Genomic DNA, 11530 nt, shown 5'->3' with positions numbered 1-11530 from the left:
TGAGTTCCACTTAATATGTATCTACTGGCTCTGTGTGGAAGGACAGGCAGTGGTTTTCATGTTAAAACAACACAGGATTGGGGCGTCTGTGTCACTCAGTTGGTTGAGCAACTGACTCTTGACTTCGGCTCAGGTCATGATTCCAGGGTCATGGGCTCAACCTGCATCCATTCGCGCTGAGTATGAAGCCTGCTTAAGATTTCCTCTCTCCCTTCATCCTTCTCCCCAGCTTGTGCTCTCTCTCTCCCTAAAATAGTAAACAAACAAACAAACAAAGATGTTTTCAAAAAAAAGATGTTTTTTAAAACATCTTTTAAAAAACACACAGGATTAGATAAAGCACAGGTAAGTAAGAAACAATATAAAGATAAAACAATATAGGGGCACCTTGGTGGCTCAGTTGTTTAAGCGTCAGACTTCGGCTCAGGTCATGATCTTGTGGTCTGTGAGTTGGAGCCCCCCATCAGGGTCTGTGCTGACAGCTCAGAGCCTGGAGCCTGCTTCGGATTCTGTGTCTCCCTCCCTCACTGCTCCTCCCCCACTCGCTCTCGGTTTCCCTGTCTCTCTCTTTCTCAAAAATAAACAAACATTAAATTTTTTTAAAGATAAAACAATACAGTATTAGTTTATATAACTTGTGTTTGAATTATATGGCAAAGACTGCTAAATTTACCCCAAACTCAAAGTTATGGGTGGTTTTACTTTGATAGTGCTAGAAAAATATTAGATTATATACTGTTCTCTGAGATTATTCACTAGGTATATCTGACCTGAATTTATTAGAATATTATAAACAATGAGAAAATAATTTTTAGAATGCAAATTGGTGCAGCCACTGTGGAAGACAATAATGGAGTTTCCTCAAAAAGTTAAAAATAGAACTACCCTATGACCCAGCAATTTCACTACTAGGTATTTACACAAAAGGTATACAAATACTAATTTGAAGGGCCACATGCACCCTGATGTTTATAGCAGCATTGTCAACAATTGCCAAATTATGGGAAAAACCCAAATGTCCATGGATTGATGAATGAATAAAGAAGTTATGGTGCATGTATATGTATATGTAATGGAATATTACTCAGCCATCAAAAGAATGAAATCTTGCCATTTGCAACAATGTGGATGGAACCAGACTGGATTATGCTAAGTGAGATAAGTCAGGCAGAGAAAGACAAATACCTATGATTTCACACATGTGGAATTTAAGAAACAAAACGAATGAACATAGGGGAAGGTGGGGGAAAGAGAGAAGCAAACCATATGAAGAGTCTTAACTATAGTGAACAAACTGAGGGTTGGTGGAAGGAGGTGGGCGGGGGATGGGCTAAAAGGATGATGGGTATTGAGGGCATTTGTTACGTTGAACACTGGGTGTCATATGTAAGTGATGAATCACTAAATTCTACTGAAACCAATAGTACACTATATGTTGACTAACTAGAATTTGAATAAAAATTTGAAAAATAAAAAGAAGACAACTTTAAAACTTTTGACCAACCTAGCAAAGTGGATTTTATACCTATCTTTTCTGTTTTTATGTATTCTCAACTACTCTCTTGACTATATTTTTGAGGAGCAAATTTATATTTATTGCAGTATAACTTGCGTGTAGTAAAATTCACCTTTTTTTAGGTATATTGTTTTTTGAATTCTTAAAAATAATGTCATGTAACCATTACTAAACAGCACATAGACTGTATCACCACAGAAGTTTCTTTGTGTCCTTTTGTAGTCCATCCATTTCGCTAACCCTCATTCCTGGTGACCCCTGATCTATTCTTTGACTCTAAAGTTTTGCCTTTTCTAGGTTGTCATGTAAATGGAATCATAACATATGAAGCTCATTTGAGTCTGGCTTCTTTCACATAGCATATTATACTTTACATTCATCAACTTTTTGCATGCAGTGTGTTTATTTTTATTGATGAGTATTATTCCATTACATGAATGTAATGTTTGTATATTTACCAATTGATAAACTATTGAAGTTTCCTGGGTTTTGGTGATTATGAGTGAAGCTGCTATAAATATTTATGTACAGGTATTTGTGTGGACATATATTTTCATTTCTCCTAGTTGAATACCTAGAAATGGGATTGCTGGGATATATATTTAAATTGATAGAAACTGCCAAACATCAATTTATGATAGATAACATCCATTTATGATTAAAAAAAACCTCTCAACAAAGTGTGTACAGAAGAAACATACCTCAGCTTAATGAAGGCCATATACGAAAGGCCACATATATGCTCAATGGGGAAAAACTGAAAGCTTTTCTTCTAAGATCAGGAACAAGACAAGGATGCCTATTCTTGCCAGTTTTTTTGTTTTGTTTTGTTTACTAAAATATAGTTTACATAAAATGTTATATTAGTTTCAGGCATACAACATAGTGATTCAATAATTCTATGTATTGCTCACGTCTCACCATGATAAGTGTAGTTATCATCTGTCACAATAAAATGTTATTACAGTGTTATTGACTATATTCCCTATGCCGTAATTTTTCTCACTACTTTTACTCAACTTGTGTTCATAGTATTGGAAGTCCTACCGAGAACAATTAGGCAAGAAAAGGAAACAAAGTCATCCAAATTGGAAAGAAAGAAATAAAACTGTTACTATTTGCAGATAACACAATATTATATGTAGAAAACCCTAAAGGCCCTATTAAAAAAAAACTGTTAGAACTAATAAACAAATTCAGTAAAGTTGCACCATATGAAATCAAATAGAAAAACCAGTTGCATTTCTATTTGCTAATAAACTATCAGAAAGAAATTAAGAAAACTATCCCATTACAATTGCATTGAAAAGAATAAAATACCTAAGAATAAATTTAACCAAGGAGGTGAAAGACCTGTACACTGAAAACTATAAGACATTGAAGAAAGAAATTGAAGATGATGCAAATGAATGGAAAGATATTCCATGCTTGTGGAGTCAAAGAATTAATAATGTTAAAATGTCCATACTACCCAAAGCGATATACGGGCTCAATGCAATCCCTATCAAAATTCCAATGGCATTTTTCACACCTAGAACAAACAATCCTAAAATTTGTATGGAGCCATAGAAAACCCTGATAGCCAAAGCAATCTTGAGAAAGAACAAAGCTGGAGCCATCATACTTTCTGATTCCAAACTTTATTACAAAAGTATAGTAATCAAAACTCTATGGTATTGGCATAAAAACAGACATCAGTGGAACAGAACAGAGAGCTCAGAAATAAACCCTTGCATATACGGTCAATTCATTTATGACAAACGAGGCAAGAATATATAGTGGGGAAAGGACAGATTCTTCAATAAGTGGTGTTGGGAAAACTAGACAACCACATGCAAAAGAATGAAACTGGATTCCTATCTTAGACTATGATTAAATACTTGCTCTTGTAAGACCTGAAACCATAAAACTCCTGGAAGAGGAGCGCCTGGGTGACTCAGGTAAGTGTCTGGCTTGGCTCAGGTCATGATCTCGCGGTCTGTGGGCGTCGGGCTCTGTGCTGACAGCTCGGAGCCTGGAGCCTGCTTCGGATTCTGTGTCTCCCTCTCTCTCCTCCCCTCCCCGGCTCATGCTCGCTCTCTCTCTCTCTCTCTCTCTCTCTCTGTCTCACAAAAACAAATGAAAAATGTTAAAAAAATTTTTTTAACGTTTAAAAAAAATCTAGGAAAAAACATAGGCAGTAAGCTCTCTGACATCCATCTTGGAAAAAATTTAAAAAAAAAACAATTTTATCTATTAATACAATATCATAGGTAAAGTCAAAGAACAAATAACAATATGGTAGAAACTATAATGTATATCACAGAAGAAAAATAGAAAAATGGGCAAAAGTCATGGATATATAAATCATAAAAAAGATCTTAAATGGCTTATGAACATATTAAGAGATGTTTGATTTTACTCATAATAAGAAATATGCAAATTGAAATGGACATACAATTTCTCACCCATTAGATTGGCAAAAATTGAAAACCTTCACAACTGTTAGGTTGTAGAGAAAAAGACGTTTACCTATAGCTGGTGGGCGTTTAACATGCTACCAGTCTAATGGAGGGAATTTGGCAATGTCTAACAAAACTACATATGCCTTTACCTTTGGACCCAGCAATCCTGCTTCTAGGAATTTTCCCTGAAGATACCTTCCAACAATGTGAAAATATAGATACATAAGATTATTCATTACAGAATTATTTGAGATGGCAAAAGAATGAAAATACTTAATGTGTAAACATTGAAGGTTGGTTGAATAAACTTTAGTTTCTATGTACAGTAGAGTATTATATATTATACAATATATTATATTCTAAAAAAGAATTTTTTAAAAAGGAGTTTCAGGGGTGCCTGCATGACTTAGTCGGTTAGGCGTCCGACTTTGGCTCAGGTCATGATCTCACGGCTCGTGAGTTCAAGCCCCGTGCCAGCCTGGAGTCTGCCTTGGATTCTGTGTCTCCATCTCTCTCTGCCCCTCCCCTACTCATGCTCGCGGGCGCTCTCTCTCTCTTTCAAAAATAAACATTAAGAAAAAAGAATTTCATACCACTACTTTTTGTACTACTGATTTTATACCTTTCCAGCATTTAAAACTACAAATTTCCCTCTGAGCACTTTCACAGCATCTCACAAAATTTTATATGTTGTGATTTGATAATCACTTATTTAAAATATTTTCTAATTTACCTTGTGATATCTCATTTGAAACATGAGTTATTTAGAAATGTACTATTTAGGGGCACCTGGGTGGCTCAGTTGGTTAAGTGTCCGACTTCGGCTCAGGTCATGATCTCATGGTTCCTGGGTCGGAGCCTCGTGTCGGGCTCTGTGCTGACAGCTCAGAGCCTGGAGCTGCTTCGGATTCTGTGTCTCCCTCTCTGTCTGCCCCTCTCCCACCCACGCTCTGCCTCTCTCTGTCTCTCAAAAATAAATCAACATTAAAAAAATTAAAGAACTATATTATTTAATTTCCAAATATTTGGACATGTGCTAGGGATCTTGTTACTGATTTCTAATGTAATACACCTTGGTCAGAGAATTTATTTCGTACAATTTAAATTCTTTTAAATTCATTAAGATTTGGTTCAAAGACTAGCATGTGGTCTACCTAGGTGAATATTCCATGTGCACTTGAAAGAATGTATATTCTGTAGTTGTTGGGTAGTGTTCTATAAATATCATTTGGTTAGATTGTTTGCTAGTTTTGTTGGATATTCTAATTTCTGATTTTTTTTAAACATTAAAATTTTTTTTGTTTTAATATTTATTTTTGAGAGAGAGAGAGAGAGAGAGAGAGAGAGAGAGAGAGAGAGAGAACGAGCAGGGGAAGGGCAGAGAGAGAGGGAAACACAGAATCCAAAGCAGGCTCCAGGCTCTGAGCTGTCAGCACAGAGCCCAACACAGGACTCTAACTCATGAACTGTGAGATCGTGACCTAAGCCAAAGTCAGACACTTAACTGACTGAGCCACCCAGGCGCCCTTAATTCTTCCTGATGTTTATTCTAGTTGTTCTATTAATTACTAAGTGCAAGATTTTCAAATCTGCAGTTCTGATTATGGGTTCATGCATTCCTCCCTTTAATTCTGCAAGTTTTTGCTATATTTGGAAGGCTCTTGTTAGATGCATGCACATTTGATATTGTTGCAAAATTTAATGTATATGACCTTATGAAATGTACTTTGTCTGTTGCTCTCTTTTGTCTTATTTTTGCTGCTCTTCTGTTTCTTTCCCCCAGTTTCCTTACTTATATTTATACATTTCTGTGTACCTATTGTCACCTATTTTAAATTATTGTAGGTACATAAATAAATACAAATACTGCCTTTTCTCTTAAGTATAATTTTATATCTTGGGAGATTTTTTTCCCCACTTTTTTTTAAATATAAAGGAGACGGGTGTCTGGGTGGCTCAGTCGGTTGAGCGTCTGACTTCAACTCAGGTCATGATCTCGCGGTCTGTGAGTTCGAGCCCCGTGTCAGGCTCTGTGCTGACAGCTCAGAGCCTGGAGCCTGCTTCAGATTCTGTGTCTCCCTCTGTCTCTGCCCCTCTCCAGCTCATGCTCTGTCTTTCTCTCTCTCTCTGTCAAAAATAAATAAACATTAAAAAAAATTAAAATATAAAGGAGAAACATGAAAATTCCTTTCTAACTGAAGGTGATTATCTCTTCCCAGGAAATAAAAATCAATTTTACAACATCAACATTTACAAAAATGAACTTAAAGACATTCCTGTACTTCAGCAAAATTTAAATGCCATTGGAATCTATCTAACAGATGATAAAATAAAGGAGACTTTGGATAACACTAATCCTAACGGTGAGTAATTATTTCAATTTAAAATAACAAATTTTGCATATTTCAGAAGTTTCACTCTAAATGCCAAAGGAAATATACTGCCATATATCTTTTAAAAGAGAAATTAAAAGTTGTTTCTTGTCTATCAATTTACGGGTTTTTATCAGAGGAATTGATGTTCAAAGTGCATCTCTGACAGCTTTATTTTAGGTCTATTCTGCATATCACATGTGTCACAATAGGATTACCAGTCCTCTCCATTATTTTTGTGTTTATAGCTCTGGTGTTATAACATCAAATGGTCCTTTTTACAATAATACCTAAATTCTTTCTTTTTTTCTTTTTTAAAAAAAGATGAAGTGGTGAGTTTTAAGGATTTCATCAGAGAATTGAACAACAGTGATGAATTTATCGAGTGCCACAGTAAGTATGAAATTCAAAATGCATATGAACAGAAACTTCATTTTTGGGGGTTGGTGTATGTATAGGTATGTGTGTATATAGACTTTATATATACTCTACCAAACCCCCCTTTTATGCATTTTCTCATTTAAACTCAGTTCATGTTGTAAACTCTAGGTTTTCACACATAGATGCATATTTTCCATACTGTAATATTCTTGAATTATTTAAAAAAATTTCTGTTGTCTCTCTTTCTTCCTTGTCATGTGTTTTATTGCTATATTCTTTCTTTTGTCCTCACTAATGCTGATGGGGTTATCCATCTTATAATCAAAGTAACAGGTTTGCTTTTTTAAATCACATCTAATGACTTTTCCCCTCTGTATTCTTATCTTTCTTGTTTATTTCTTCATATATATATTTTTTTACATTTGCTCTCTATCTCCTTGTGAAAAACACTGGCTAAATGCTTAACTTTTTTCGGTTTGTTTTGAAATTTCAGCACAGTTCTATCATGGGGACACTAAAACAGCCTTGGACCACAGACATTGAGATTGAGAACTGTAGTCCTAAAACTGGGGTTTTAAAAGAAGTATTGAAATAAGTGGATTCTCTCTAAATAATCTGTACTTGGAATGCAGTTCCACTCACTATCTCAGGATAAGTTTGGTGGGAACCTTGACAAATTAATGCTATATTCATTATAGAAGATTATAGATCTATGAATAGCTAAGACCCTTTTGGGAAAAAAAAAGATAAAGATCTTGCTTTGTCACATGTTAGTACATAGCATAATGCTGTTTTAATATAGACCTGTGAAAATAGACCAGTGCATCACAATATGGAACCCAGTAGAGACTTCTATTAATGGGAACTCGGAATGTGATAGAAATGACATCATCAGTTAGTGGGGGAAAAGATGTATTATTTAGCTTCTGATTTGAGAAAATTGCCTTACAATGCAGAGAAAATGAAGTAGAATCCCTATGTCATACCATATACAAAAATAACCTTCAAAGAATCAAATGAATGTTAAAATGGATCTCAAAGATTAAACTATAAAGCTGTTGGAAGAAAATGCAAGAAAAACTATTGTGCCTTGTGGTTATGGATGCCTTCTTAAAGATGTTACTCCCCAAAAGCACAACCATGGGGTAAAAAAGGATTTGATCACATCAAAATTAAGGATTTCTGGTAAATGAAGGACTCTAAAACATGTAACAGACTGGAAGAAGATAATTACAAGATAACTAACAAAAAATTAATATCTCAAATATAAGGGAATTCTGCAAATCAACAGTAGAAAGAAAGAAATCAATTGGAAAAATAAGTAAGGATATAAGACTTAGTATACAGGAGGAGAAACCCACATAGCTAAATATGTGTATGAAGAGAGTTGGCAATACTCGCAAATTGCTAGTGAGTAGGTAAAATGGTACAGCATTCCAGATTGCAATCTAGCAGTACTTGTCAAATTCAGTATGCATATTTCTTATGATCCAATAATTCTATTGTCAGATAAATAGCCCAGAGAAGTTTCTTGTAGAGACATGTACAGGGATGCTCCCTGCAACATTATGGGAGGGAAGAAATGAAAACAATCTATGAGTCCATGATTTGGGAAATGGTTGAATAAAATATGGTCCATACATACACGTCATAACAGTAAACTAGATTTACATTTGCACCAGAGAGAGACCTCAGTAATAATACGGTTCCATGAAGAAAGGAAAAAATGGAATACGTGTATAACAAAGAATGCTTTATATAAGTTGGATTTCTACTAATGCCCATAAAACACAACCATATTTATATCTATTTCCAGGTAAACACTGAATTCTAAATAGATAAGATTGAAATAGACGGATTGAAAGAAATTGAGAAAGAGATTGAGATTGAAGTGACAATATTAACAAAGTTGACTTCAGAAACAGATTAGAGTACTCTGTATGCTAAAAACATACACATTCTTTTCAAATACTTATGGAATATCCACAAAAATAGATGATGTATTTAAGCCACAAATAAAAATTTCAGTGAATTCTGAAAATCAGAAGTCATTCAGACCACATAGTCTGACCATGATGTTGTGACATTAAAATTATTTGTGAAAGAAAGGAAAAGTGTTGCTTTTAAGATGAAAAACAAATTGCCTTGTAAGTAATTCCTTGGTGGAAGAATAAAAGAAACCTGAAAGATTTTAGAAATGATGACAGTGAAAGCACTATGTATCAAATCGTGTAGAGTGTGACCAAAACAATCTTACAGGATATTTTATAGCATTAAATGCTTTTATTAGAAAACAAGAAATATCAAAAATAATTTATCTTTTTTTAAGTTTATTTATTTTTGGAGAGAGAGTGCATATGACGGGGGGGAAGAGCAGAGAGAGAGAAGGACAGAATCCCAAGCAGGCTCCTTGCTGTCAGCGCAGCTGACATGATCATGACCTGGGCCAAAATGAAGAGTGGGACGCTTAACCGACTGAGACACCCAGGCGCCTCCAGAACAATTTATCTTAAACGTTCAGTTTACAGAGCTAACCAGCAGCATAAACAACAAAAGAACAGTACAATCCCCCTGAAAAGTGCTAGTCAGGAGCTAACAAAGTGGAAAGTTGAAGTTAGTGAAATAGAACACACACACACACACACACACACACACACACACACACGCACGCACTTATCCATATAACCAAAAGTTGGTTCTTTCAAAAGACTAATAAAGAACTCTTTAGGAAGTATGATGAAGGGGAAAAAATAGGGAGGACATAATAAAGAAGACAGTTGTAACTTGGATACAAGGGAGATTAAAAGATATAAATGAATAACACTTGAGTTAGTAAAGCAACAAATTATTGGCATGTCATCAACAACACTGTCATTCTTTCCAAATGTTTAGATAAAGACAGAAAGGGCTGCCTTTTTTTAAATGTTTGTTTATTTATTTTTGAGAGAGAGAGAGTGAGCGAGCATGAGTAGGGAAGGGGCAGAGAGAGAGAGTGCCAGAAGATCTGAAGCTGGCTCTGCGCTGACAGCACAGAGCCTGATGTGGGGCTCGAGCTCACAAACCGTGAGATCAAGACCTGAGCCAAAGTCAGACACTTAACTGACTGAGCCACCCAAGTGCCCCCTTTTGTTTCCCCATCATGGCACTATTTTCTTAGAGATAATTTTGGTATTTTGTTGTTTTGTTTACCTTCCTGTGTTGAACTAGTAAGGTAAACTATTTCAGTGTGTCTTGTTTTCTGATATAAGCATTGTAAACCTATAAATGTTGTAGAGCTTTCAGTTTGGAGAATATTTCAGAGAGGCAAAATCTCTCAAGACTGGGTATTCTAGAAAATGAATACATCTCACCCAAATCAAGTTGTTATGTGCTTCTCTGGATAGACTGACCAACTAGATATCTTTGTATTTTGTCATGTCTCTGTTTAGGAATAGAAGATGCATGTAACGTTGTTAATAGTGTCTTTGATAGGAAAGTTGAAGTTACAGACCTTTTATCTGCGTTGGAGGGCCTGGAGAAACCTTTAAATGAAGAAAAACCTGAGGTGTTACTGAACTCTGAAACAGATGGTGAGTTCTTGAGTTACCTCTCAGTTTTCCTGTTTAGACTATACGTGTTCATGCTGGCTCATTTTTTTTTTTTTTTTTTTTTTTAAGAATACTAATACCATAGGTTTAGGAAGATTGTTATGGGACTGCTATGTTTATAAACTGGTTACTGAGAATTGTTGTAACCCTTTTGGAAAGTGTGTGGATACTCTTCTTTATTTGGAGAAGACTAGTAGAAACAAGTACTGTTTTTATCCAGGTTTTAAAATCAGATACTTCTTGGGGTGCCTGGGTAGCTCAGTCAGTTAAGCGTCCAACTCATGATTTTGGCTCAGGTCATGATCTCACGGTTTGAGATCACGATCTCACAGTGCTCTGCACTGACGGACAGAGCCTGCCTGGGATTCTCTCTCTCTCTGCTCTCTGCCCTTCCCCTGTTCTCTCCCTCTCTCTCTTCCTCCAAACATAAATAAATAACCATTAAAAATGTTTAAAAAGATGTTTCAAACATTTTAAAAAATAAATAAAATCAGATACTTCTTTTTTAAAGATTTTTAAAAATGTTTTTATTTATTTTTGAGGGAGAGAGAGTGGAGGAGGGTCAGAGAGAGGGAACACAGAGTCTGAAGCAGGCTCCAGGCTCTAAGGTGTCAGCACAGAGCCTGACACGGGGCTCAAACTCATGGACCACGAGATTATGACCTGAGCCGAAGTCAGACGCTTGACTACTGAGCCACCCAGGCGCCCCATCTTTTTTCTTTTTAGGTCATTTATGCTAGCGGTTTGTCAATTTTAATAACTCTTAACTAATTCCTGGCTTTCTGATCCTCTCTATCGTGTTTATTGTTTCCTCAATTTATGTTTTCATCTGTATCATTTTCTTCTCTACCATTGATTTTGTGACATTTTGTATATATATTTCACATAGAGAATGAAATGATCACAACGATAGATCTAGTTAACACGTCACCATGCATAGTTAAAAAGGGGTTTTTTTCTTATGTTGAGAAATTTTAAGATTTACTCTCTGAGCAACCTGCGAATATGCAATACAGTATATTTTTGGATATATATGTATTTTCTATTCTTTTAATTTCACTCTTTCTGTACTCTTCTAAAAAAAGATAAATTTGAAAACATGTAAGGGAAACTAAAATTTGAAAAGAAAGAAACAGGACTTAAAGAAATTAAAAATATAATAATTAAAATTAATTAGCAGACAACAATATTAGCAGATTAAACATAGGTGAAGAGAGAAATATGAAGTGC

This window comes from Panthera onca (assembly GCF_046562875.1).
Source record: "Panthera onca isolate mPanOnc1 chromosome E1 unlocalized genomic scaffold, mPanOnc1 haplotype 2 h2.Chr16_ul_1, whole genome shotgun sequence".
Lineage (NCBI taxonomy): Eukaryota > Metazoa > Chordata > Mammalia > Carnivora > Felidae > Panthera > Panthera onca.
The sequence above is the reverse complement of the archived record's forward strand: the minus strand, read 5'-3'. Positions refer to the sequence as shown.